Here is a 12,770-nt window from a genome sequence, read left to right as displayed (position 1 = left end):
GTGGGAGAGAAACATATTCACACGCACACCAACACATACACAGAAAGCCCATACCCCAAAATGTTAATGTTAGTTATCTCTGAAAGTGAGGCTTGTAGGTGATTTTTATTTTCTTCTTGCTCATTTGCATTTTCTACATGAACAACTCTTGTTTTTATAATACCCTTTTTAAAAATATGCAACCCAGAGAAGCAGAAGGAACAGAGGAGGGTGTTTTTTGTTTTGTTTTGGATGGTTTTGTAATTGTCATTGTTGATTTTTTCTTTGTTTTGTTTTGCTTTTTGCTTTTGTCCTTGTTTGTTTTTACAGGTAGGGTTTATGTTAAGATATGTTTAATTTCATGAACAAAAGGGATTTCTCCTGAGTGGACTTCCAGATTATCCTGTTTGGCATATCTTTCCCTTCAGACCTGATCAAGCAGTTCTCACCTGCCTTGGGGGAGGGAAACAACCTCAGGCTGGAGAGTCAGATTAATACAGATGAGGGCTAAAGCTTGGGCAAGGGTTAAGGATGCACACAACTGAAATTCCAGACTAATCAGCAATTGTCACACATCTCTCAACCCGATAACTGTACTACCTTATGCCACAGGGATGATATCCTTACTCTGCCACTCCCTTAGGGTTATGCAGTAATTCTGTAAAAAAATTTTAAAAAAAATTAAATCGTCTTTTCATTTTCTAAGCAAGCACAAAAATCCCCCTGGCAACAAGCAGCTGTTCCCAAGCTGCCATCAAATTATGCTTCTAGAGACCAATCTTTCACCTCAAAACATTTTCACTCACAAAGAGAAGTATGAACTATTCTAACCTGTCGTTTTCTTCCTTTACATCATTTTTTCCTGTTAGGTCATTTCCAAAAAGGGAAGGTAAATATATGTTTCACATCATCTCTGGCTGTGTCTTAAATTATGCCATGTCTTAAAGGAGGAGGAGGAGGAGGAGAAGCAGAGGAGGGGGGTAGAGAAAGAAAGGAAGAAAGGAAAGTTAGAGAAAGAAAAGAATTGAAAAAGAACACCATTGATTATCTTTTGGGTTCCTTTTCTACTAAAGATCCACCTGTGAACACAACTTTTTGGTATGGGACATGCTACTGTTTGATTCTGGCAGCTCTGGGGAGGAGCTGTACAGACACATTTCTGAGATGAAAATAAATGTTCTTCCTCTTGATTTATTCATTTGGCAAGAACATGTTCATGTAGATAGCTGACCCGAGAATCTCCCTCCCAGAAATTTAGAAAGTGTATCATTGTATTTTTAAAACTAATGGCACAGTATGAGAAGACAGCAATATTCTACAGTTTATCAAGAATAAGTAGAGGAACCTTTTTAAAACATTTAACTTATGTCTTTTCCCAGCTCTGACTATTCCATATATATATTTTAGTAGAATTCCTTCCCATCTGCTTAAATCATCACAACAATGAGAAATCACAGCAATGAGAAATCTTAAATAACCAAAACAATGAGCATAATGTGATGTTTCACAGTATATTCATTTGCAGGTACGTGATACCAAAAGAAACACCATAGAGCTTTTCTTCAGGGTACGGAGACAGTGCCCTTCAGAGTTATTTTTGGCTCTAGAATGAACTAAAGAATGGGGGGAAAAGCTTGGGCAAGCCAGATGCTTTTAACACATCCCTGTCCCCATCACCCCCACATTCTGACATGGTCATCAAGACCCCTCACTCTGCAGAGAGACAAATGTATAGAAAGCTAGTATACTTCTTGAGATCCACCCTCAAACTTAGAAATTTCCCAAAGCCACTGCAATTCAATGTCAAGAGCACCAAAGAGGAAAACAAGGCAATTTCCATTTCAGATATAAGTGAATACTACTTTTAAATATGGTTTTTAAAGTCAACAAATAATTGACAAGATATTTTAGGGACATTCACCATTTAGTCCTAACCTTTTGAGATCGATGTCATGGGGCCAAGCACCATTTGGGCGCTATGACAACAGAATATTTACCAGATGGATCTCGATCAGACCCTGTTTGCATTTGTGACATTCACATTATTACATTCATATGTTAGGATCCGGGGACAGGCTTTATTCATTTGGGGGCACATCAGAGTTTTGTTGAATAATTTGTGAAAATAAATAGGTACTAAAGAAAATTTCTTGTGGTGTTTCCATAACACTGGTCACAAGGAATAAGAGTCTAAATTGGTTAATGGGCTTTCTCTTTGTCTTTTGTGCTATTCATCTGTCTTATGGGAGGAACTACTAGCCTCAAACAACAGAAATTTGTGCATTATCCAGCTGGTTTAACCAAGTGCTTTGTGCGTGTGTGTGTGTGTGTGTGTGTGTGTGTATGCATTTTATTGTTGTTTGTTTTTTTAATTATAGAAGGTGGACACAGCGTAGTTTGCCAACGCATGTGGTAAGGATCCTGCTTTTGCAAAGTTGTGAGGATGGCACCTCCAATTTAAAATGGGAAGAGAAGTCTTGCTTCCTTTAATAGAGAGAGAGGGACTGCATTACACTACATGGAGAGAGGCCATTCACCATATGGCAAGAAGTCAGGTGGAGCAAATTCTATGAATTTACTTATCATTTCTTAAAAACACTCAAAACCCTCAAACATCCATTTATCTTTTTCATCATAGATGAGTCAACTCACATCCCTACTATAGGCAGGGATTGTACCAGATGATCTGGGAGATGTGTAACAGGAGATGATCATGAGTTTGAGATGTGTTGCTTTACACCGATTTTGTAGTTGAAGCTGGTCTGTAAGACATGTGGGTAGCACTTGCATCCTCAGTGAACGCCAAGAAAGTCCTCACCCTGTCCTCCCTCATTCCCTCCATTAGTCTTAGTCATTAGGAGAATCATAAGATTCTGCCCTGTGCCTGCCTGGCCAAACTGCTGAGTCATTTCAAAGAGTCAGCAAGTAACTGCAGAGAAAAAAGATGGTAGTCCATCCAAATGTGATGGGAAGTGCATGGGCTTGGAGACAGAAAGTCATGGCTTCAAATCCCAGCTCTTCGACTTAATTTATAACTGGACATCTCTCAACTTCAACTTTCTCATCTATAAAAATGAATGGAAATAAAACCTCTCCTGTATACTAGTTGTGAGATGTAAATGAATTAAATGAGATCACATATATAAATATGTCTGATAATCACTGAGTCCTCAAAAACTAATTGCTGAGCACTAAGATGTGCCGTTCGTCTATGATGATAATTTTATAACTGCTGACAAGCAAATTCTTATCATATGCCAGGCTAAATGGGTGACATGCATTATTTTACTTCATCTTCCTAACAGCCTTTGATGGTACTATCTCCCATGTTACAGGTGAAGAAACTAACCTGGATTTTTAAAAATTTGCTCAAGATGATTCTGTTTCACACCCAGAAATTCTGACAACAAAATCCAGGTTTTACCAGTACCCTGAACTTACTCCACCTTTGTGAAGCTCCTGGCTGAAAGTGCCTGGTAAAATTAGTAAGTGATTCATAAGTATTTACTGCTGCTTCTGCAGAGAGTCTGTTTTCATATTTTAAAGAGCTAAATCTTTTTGACACTTTATCCCCTCGAATACGGGACAATCCTAATGAGGGGAAAGGAGAGTGGGAATTCACAACCTGCTCCGTTGGGAAGTGCAGCGAGCAACTGCCAGATTTCAGCCCTCCTCTCTGTGTATAGATCACCAGAAAGCCGGTGTCTTGGATATTCAGGTATCCTAGGCAGTATAGATTCCCACCCCATCCCACCCCCCACCCCCCACAAAAAACTCATTATATTTATGTTAGAAATGTCCGTGCTTGAAGGTGCCTCAAATTCCAGTTACTCCTGTTAGTTCCTCAGTTTGTCTGGGGCGCATGATAGGAATCCAGTGTGTTTTGCTGTCCCCTTGTGGCCAATTTAAATTTCTATCTTTCAAGTGATGTGTAACTGGGAACAAAATTTTCCAATCAAAGCTCCTCACTTCAGAAAACTAAGAACAGCTTCTTTGCACTATTACCATCAATATAAGGAAAAATATGTTACACTAGCATACTGAATTGTGATTGTGCTCTGAATAATACAGAGAAGACCGAATTCTCAACTGCAATTGAAAGGGATCTTTTGATTGAAACTTCCACAGTGTAAGGTTATTTATTTTCTCTAGAGTATATCGGAGCTTGAGCATTCACCATTTTATTAGAATAAATAGAATCTAATAAGGAGAGTGACAGGAGGTGAATTGTAAATTTATCATTATCTGTGTTTCATGAACATGTTAAACAATTTCAATATTTTAAATCATTAGGCATAAGAAAGAAGCCATGAGTCATTTTTAAATAGTTTATCATTGCTATAGAACTGTTAAAGAGCTAAACCATAAGCTGAAAGATAGAAAAAGGAAAAATGGAATGAAAACAATATTAAGTATTTGAATGAATCAAAATATGTCTGGAATTTTTTAGGATACTTTTTTAATTAAGTAACTTAAGATCAAGATGGTTAATTTAAACAGTTATCAAACTCTTCACTCCAGCTTTTTAATGCTCACTCATATTCAAGTCATCCCAAAATCCTACTCTCAATAGATTTTTCCAGAAAGACCAAGCACATTAAAACAAATATTTTAAGGAACTAAAATTATAGACTATGAGATAGTAATAATCAAATATTTGAAAATGATTTTGCTCTTTGTTTGGTATATCTTTCATTACAATTTACTTTCCTCTAGTCCCACCTATAAGACTGGGGAAACTCTTTCTTTAAATTTTTGAAAATTGTCATTGAATAAGCTAAAATATTATAAGTTATATTTAATATGAGTCCTACAAATCATGCATAAAGAAACCTTGTTTAACTTTATAGAAAAGTTGGTATGGGTGTTTGGGTGTTACTGAATTATAATCATTTAATTATATGTCCTGGATAGGAGAGGGCACACATTGCTAAAATTGATAATAAATACTGCACTTTCTATGAAAGTAGCATTTATTTTTATAGGAGTACAGCAATAGATTTTTGTCATTTGCTTTTTGTTTTGTTTTGTTTTGGGTTGTGAGTTATCACTGCTATGGATCCTCTCAGAACAATGTGCACACATTCATTCACACACAGCTTTGCATTTAATTCTGTGAGGTTTACAGCCCCTTTGAAACCATTTGGAGGCACCCAGACACCTAGATCTGAATGTCACCCAGAGCTGTCCATTCAGCACCAGTGCTGTTCCTTACGATGATGCAAAGAGCACAAGTCCTCCAAGGCTCACTTGAGCAGATTCCTTTTTTGAGATGAAGAAAGGTACAAAGCTTAGTATCTGGAGTGTGATTCTTTGGATGGTACATTTGAATTTCATTTACCACTGTTCAGTGTTAAGGCAGTTTTATGTTCCTATTCATAGGGCTATGAAAATGCTGCAAATAGATTTTATTGCTGGCAATGCTGCTAGTGCACTGATACAAACTCCTTTCTTAAGAGTCTACAACATTCTGGTTATAAATTATTAAAACCAGGATATCTTACCAAGATAATTTTACAATTTGAAATGGAGGAGTTTGATGAAAAATATGAGATGACTATTGCTTTTCCTATAAGTTTGATCATTTCTTACCTCAAAAAATATAATGCTTTGGAAAAAAAGAAACTTGCTAAATTGTTGCCAAAGATTAGGATTCTCAACTATCTGACATGAGGCTGGCTATTGACCTTAGAAATACAGTGGGAAGAATTAAAGCATTACCTTTGTGTAGTCCACTGTTTTCAAATCAGACGGTTAATTTTAAATCACCTAGAAGCCAGAGCACAGCATATTGTTTCTCCTTCAAACTTTTGCTAACGTCCAAAGGATACTGTAGAACTCCACTGTGTTCACGCCTAGGAAAATGGAAATTCATGTTACAGGCCCATGTGAATTATACATCTTGAAATATTTCCATCTGCTTCTGAAGTTTCCATAAGAGCATGCCAAAAAGTCTTTTACAGATTAACAAGAGGGTAAATGGAGAGTTTCGATGGAGTGTTTCCCCAACCACATCTTTCCACCTCTCCCTGCCTGACGCCCCCTTCCACATACACACACACCTAGCAAATGCTTGGTATCGTTTAGCTCTGAATGAGCTCTCTATTCACATGCAGAAGATATTAACTTTCCATTTTCCATAACTTACTCTGACCACAAGAGACATATGCTCACTAAATATCAGACTGGGTATGACATAGAAGCTGTTTTCCCAAGTTCATCAAGACACGACTGCATATTTGGGGAGGCTGCGGGACTGCCTCCGTTGGCTTGGGTCTTCCAATCTGACATTAGAAAACATGGTCGTTTCATGACAATCACCATGTAGAGTTTAAAGGAGCAAAACATGCATTTTTTCCATTGTGAGGCATGATTGTATTTATGGATGATGGTGGAATTTGTCTTTGACATGGCTCAGAAAGGATGAGCTCTTTTCTTTTTCTCCCTTACGTTGGGAACTGCAAGTAGTTCCCTGCTTTCCAGCCTGTGACCTGATGTCTTGTATTCTATCTGGAGACGGAATTGCCTACCAGTGTACTCCAGCTTCCGAGGGGTAAACCCCCTTGTGAAGGGCTGGCACCCCACTTAGACAGTCCTTATGGAGCTCCTGAAAGCAAAGAACAAACAGCACGTGTGCTCTTCTTCCTGGCACTTGGGCCTCCTCTTTACAGGTGACCAGTGGGGGATCAACTGTGTCTTCTAGCTGGGAAATAGGAATGTTTGCCATGTCTCAGGCCCAAGATTATGGGCTCTGGCTCTAGTCCCCGATAATCTCCCTTTTCTTTAGTTGAATCCACCAATCCTTTCACCTGAAGTCCCAGGCCCCACCTACCCGTTGGGAGAGCAGAATAAATACCTCCACGGCCTCTGAGGTCTCTGGCTCCAGTCCACCTCCTCCCGCTGGGGAGGTGGGTCGCAGCCCTGCTCCCAGACGTGGTGGTCCTGCTGGAACCACCTGCCCTCAGCCCCATAGTTTCCATCCTTCACTTTGATCCTGACCTGAGATCCATCACATGGAGGCAAGTTCAGGGCACCCGAGCTACCTGCTGTTCTCCCCTCTTAGGCTCAGGCTTTTTGTGTGCTCCCTTTCCTCAGCTGTGACCAGGTCCCAATTCTCTCTTCTGCCCGGCCCCACTCTAAAAAAATGGCACCAGCCTAAATCCTGCCCCATTTGCCAAAGTCCCGATGATCTGCCCCGTGCCCACTGCGAGCACACATGCCCACCCAGCTGATTCTTCTAATTCTGCCCTTTGTGGAGCCTCTGTGGTTCGACTGGCCAGGCCAGGCCTGACCCCTTCCGGGATTTGGTCTGCAACTCTGTTGTTCCTTCTCTGGGCCACCCAGGGTGCTGAGGTCCCAGTTTACCAAACTGACCAAATTGCCCCATTTAAAACACTGGTTTCCTTGGCAATGTCTCAGTTGGTGTCAGTGAGGACCTAGAAGACTGAAAACTTATTATCGGGGTTAAGAAAGTTAGAAAACACTTTGTTTTAATGCAAATCTAAAAGATATAAGGGACAGACCAGCCCCTTCTGTAGGGAGTCAAATACTTAGTCCCTCCACTTAATAACTGTGTGAACTTGGGCAAGTCACTGTACTTCTGGGTCTCCATTTCTCCAGCTGTAAGGCGGGGGCACTGACAGTGACCCCTCATTGGTATTTTGTAAGGATTAAATGAAATAACACTGTCATCAGTGCTATTATTGTTTCAGATGTTTCCTTTTAAAGAGAGTGTTGTGCTTTCTTATTGACATTTTTAATATACCAAAATTATGTAGAACTTCCATATGTTTAAAACTTACTACAAGCAGTTCTCACTTTGCATGGCACTGCGTTGACTGAAATGCAAAGGAAGCACTGTCTACATGTACCAGGCAAGCGCTAGATTCTTTATTTCTCATCCTTACAATTCCCTCATGGAGTTCTTACTGTTTCCTCTTTGCTTTAGGTAGAAAACTGAGGCTGAGAAAGCTAAGAAATCTAATCCAGACTACAGAGCTAGTAGGCATCAGACCTGAGATTCAAACCCAAGTCAAGATGGCTTCAAAGACAACATGCTTACTTGCTTTCCACTAACATATGGCTTGGAGCTTCTCTGAGAATAAGTAGAATAAAAAAGTACATATGTGAGTGTGTGTGTGTGTGTGTGTGTGTGTGTGTGTGTGTGTGTATTTAAAAGCCTCAAAGCCACATAGAAAATTTTTCAAGAATTTGATAAATTCAAAGGAATTTTTATTTGAAATCCTTTTTATGTATTCAGTATTTAAAGCATATGTCAGCAGTATAGAATGATATATACAAAACTCATGATCAATTAACTTAGAATGTATTGTCTGTGGCCTAATCTCTGTAAGGGAAATCCAGCAAATACGGAGTCAGCTCTTTTCTCTGATGTGTCATATTTCGATTCTAATTCGATTTCTTTCAAATATACATTGGCTTTACCAATTCAGAAGTAAGTCCAAGCAAACATGCTTCATTAGTGGCTATGATACCATTGTAATTTCATAAAGCAGGGTTTGCAGAAGGAAAATGTTGGCTTTATTGCTTGTGTGAGTAGGGGAGCTACATTTACAGTCTAATATACAAACTGGAAAATATGAACATTTGTTTCATGACGTTGAGATCTGGCTCAAGTGTATTCTCCTTCATAGACAACCAATAAAAGCTAAGTATAATTGTGATGAGCTGAGCTGGATAGTCTAAAATAACTCTGTACTTGAAATTGCTCAGCTACTTTTCCTTTATATGTATTTTTGTTTATTTATACTCATTGAAAAGGGATTTGATCAAAGGATAACATTAAGAAAAATGTATTGAATGTTGACGATGTGCCCAGATACTGGGCTAAGAGCTTTACATGCAATATTTCATTTAATTCTCCCAAGTACTGTCTACAGTAGGTCCTATTATTATGTGCATGTCAAGAAGCAGTAAATTGTGGCCTAGAGTTCAAGATAAGTGTCCAAGGGCACGCAGCTAGCAAGTGGTTGTGATAGTTTGGAAGCTTTATGGACCCCAAAAGATCAGGTTCTTAAAGCTAACCCATTCCTATGGGTGTAAACCTATTGTGGGTGGGACCTTTTGATTAGATTATTTCAGTTGAGGCTTGTCCCAGGTGGGTCTTAATCCCCTTACTAGAGTCCTTTGTAAGAGGATGAAATTCAGAGACAGATATATAAAGACAGAACACAGAGAAAGATACAGAAACTAAAAGAGAAAGCCACAGAAGTGGAGAGGAAGCCAACGAAGGCAGAAGCTGGAAGCAGCAAAACCTGGAGGAGAAGGGAGAGACCAGCAGCTGCTGCCCTGTGCCTTGTCATCTGACAGAGGAATCCAGGTATCTTCTTGATGTTGCCTTTGATTTGGACATTTTCATGGCCTCTGAACTGTAAGCTTGAAAACTAATAAATTCTCATTGTTAAAAGCCAGCCCATTTCTGGTGTATTGCATTTCAGCAGCTATAGCAAACTAAAACAGTGGTGGAGCCAGGATTTCAAACAAGCCTATGTGGTGCTAGCTGGAACTCTTTTCTTGGTTTCAGTACTGACTCAAGCTCCATTGCTCTATCAGTTATTTTTCAACCACTTTTACTTTTTAAAAATAATTTGCCACCCATTTGAGTAGGATTATTGAGTCATATTTCAACTCACGTTGCCCTGCAAAGGTATATCATGAATCATGGATATTTTTGCACATAAATCGAATTTCCAGATAAGCTAAGATAAAACTCACCATCCCCTTTATTTCTACAGAAATTACTTAAATTATAAAAAATGAACAGAATTCAAGTTCTTTATCGGCAAACACGCTTTGCCACTTGCCCTAGGACAGTGATTTGAAACAAACCTAGTGTTCTTCTTTATGAGCTATAGCTTAGGGAGTTGGAGCTCTGGCAAGTCTGGATTCACATTTGTCTCCATCGGTGACTCATCTGATTCCATTGAACAAGTATCAAAAGCCAACTAGCTCAAGGATAAAATGGTCCATCCAAAGATTACTATCTGACTTGTGAGACTAATTTAGCACTTTATGGTAGAAGTTGTGAATTGTTCGGAAGTTTTCTAAAGCACAAGATGTCACTGGCTTGACTGCTGGCTGCCAAATGGGAGGAGCCAAGATAGATAGATAGCACGCTCTACATAAACAGTTCTGCAGCTGTTGAAAAGGTCAAGTGGTTTAGCAAGTTCTCAAAGAACAACCCTTTGCCTCCCAGTCTACGGGGTCATTCTGGATCACAGGAAAACTGCCTGCTCTGAGCTGACTTCTTAAGCAAGTATCATGTTCTCAGGCTGCCTCTCATCCTTCCTTGGGAGACAAGGAGCCCACACTTACCAAGCAAGTTTTGAGTAGACCGGCAGTGCAAGGAAACTCAAGTTGAGGACTTTTAAGGCTCAGATAATACCAGGAAGTCATCTAATTAGGAAACAGTGGAAGTAGCTTCTCTTAGGTCTAAGCTTCACAGTCATCATCTCCTAGACCTTCAGTCTAAAGCCCATATGATACTCTGCATTGCTAAAACAGCATTCTACTTGGGATATGAAAGATTATTTTATGTACAACTGGAATAAGGGTCATTATTTTTTCCTTTACAATATTCCTCTTTGATAATCCTACAATGAAAAAAATACAACTGCATTTAATAATCAGAATTCTGATGCATTTAAATACCCTTTAACATTTATATCCCTCCACCCAATAGAGATATCACTTCCAAAAGCATCTCATATCTGTAATATGGGGTAAATGTCCAAAGAATTGCAATGAAGCTTGAGGCCTGACAAATGAACCTTCAAAATCAGATGAGTTGAATAGATCACTGCTTCTCGAAGTATAATGTGCATTTGAAACACCTGGGAATATTGCTGAAGTCCAGATTCCAATTCTGGGGCCCAAACCTCTGCATTTCTAACAAGCTCCCAGGTGATGCCAATGATGCTGTAGCCATGAAGAACAAGGGCACAGAAGGCAAATCCTGGTAGTGCAGAGCTTCTCAAACCTGGTACCACTGCGCTATATCTGAAGAGTTTTCTGGGGCTAATAGCCACTGGGCAAGTGATGATTAGTTTTGTTTGCAAATTCTAGCTCCAGCATCAATGAAAACTTGTATGCTCTTCAATGGGTAGAACGTTCACTAGGCCAAATGGAAATTGTTCTTGCCTATTATTGGCATCGTGTAACTATACCAAAACTGCAAATGCTTTCGTGTAATGCAGTCTTTTGCTTCTTAAAGACAGGTTTTGTATCCCTGTCCCTGTGCATCTTCCTCCTCCTAATTTCTTCTTCCGTGGATATTCCTGATATTCTTTATGCTCCATTTTACTAAAGGAATATACCTTTAGAACCATTGGGACACCATCACCTGAGCAGGTCCCAGCAGTGAAAATTCCCAATTTTGGTTTATTACCAGACACGTCTGGTGTCTCGTTTTAAGACTGGTCCTAAAGAAGGGATGGGCACCACAAGCATGGAAGGAGGGCAGAGTGGAGACTAGTAAATAAAGCTATTGCTGATGTTCAGGCCTGGGGAATATGGTTGAGGTCCTTCAGCTCCTTAAAACTTCCCCTAACAATCAGAAAAGTGCATACAGATGTAGGAATAGGGGTATTTATCAAAGAACTCAAAGAGAAATAATCAAAATTTTCACCAGTGGGGGACCAAATATATATGTGTGTGTATAAAAAACATACAAATAAAGTATATTACGTAGCCATTAAAAATGGCATTAATCAACATAAGGTACCCATGATACAATTTTGAAAGCAAGACAGGTTAACAATAGCATAATCCCATTAAGATTTGTGTGTGTGTGTGTGTTTTAGAAAAAAGTTTGGAAGGATATATACAAAACACATGATCAATTAATTCAGAATTGTTGGCATCACATAATTATACCAAAACTGCAAATACTTTTTCTGCATGCATTTTTCTAGTTTTTCATAATTTATTATACTTAAATAAAAAAAAAAAAAAAGCTGTTTCCATTTGGGAGAAAGACACCTACTCAGCAAGTATTTATGAGCCATGACCATCTGGGGCAGTTGGGAAATACCAGCTTTGTGAGTCATCAGTGTCAATGTTTAATTCTCTCCTATGTCATTTTAATTCCAACTATGGATCAAAATTTTAAGGGAGAAATGGCTAACTTACCCACTACAGGATAACATTATTTGATCAAGGTACTTCCTTAAAGAAATTGTGGATGATAAACAAATGGAAACTAGTTTATTCATTAATTTTAATACATTTTGTCCAATGTGTCTTGATCACCAGTTTAGGAAAGGAAGAATGAGATCAGTTTTTAAAGTTTATTAAAATTTTCTATTTTAACTGTATTGGACTCATCAAGTATGGTGGCTAGTTTCCAAAGAAGCTCCAGCCATGAAACACACCTCCGGTACTCACGGTGGAAATTACATTATGTGATTTCTCCACAGCTTCTGCGTGGATCTTTTGGTGCACTAATTCTGGGGGAAGCCAACTGCCATGGGAGAATTCCAACTATCTTGGGACCAAAAAGCCATGAGGAGCCCAAGGTAACCACAGAGAGGCCACATGGAGAGAATGACGCTCCATGGGCCCCCTGCTGTGCCAGCTATCCCAGCCCAGGCTCCAGACCTGTCAGGGAAGAAGCCCTCAACAGGTCCAGACCCAGATGTCCTCTGACAGCAGCTACATGAGAGGCCCCAGACGGGAACTGCCCTGCTGAGTTCTGCAGTTTGCTATATGCCAATAGAAAACCAGACTGCCAAGAAACCACCCCAGATGCTCACGTGATGACCCAATTGCCT

This window comes from Choloepus didactylus, chromosome 18 (assembly GCF_015220235.1).
Source record: "Choloepus didactylus isolate mChoDid1 chromosome 18, mChoDid1.pri, whole genome shotgun sequence".
NCBI classification, from domain to species: Eukaryota; Metazoa; Chordata; class Mammalia; order Pilosa; family Megalonychidae; genus Choloepus; species Choloepus didactylus.
Note: the sequence above shows the minus strand (reverse complement) of the source record.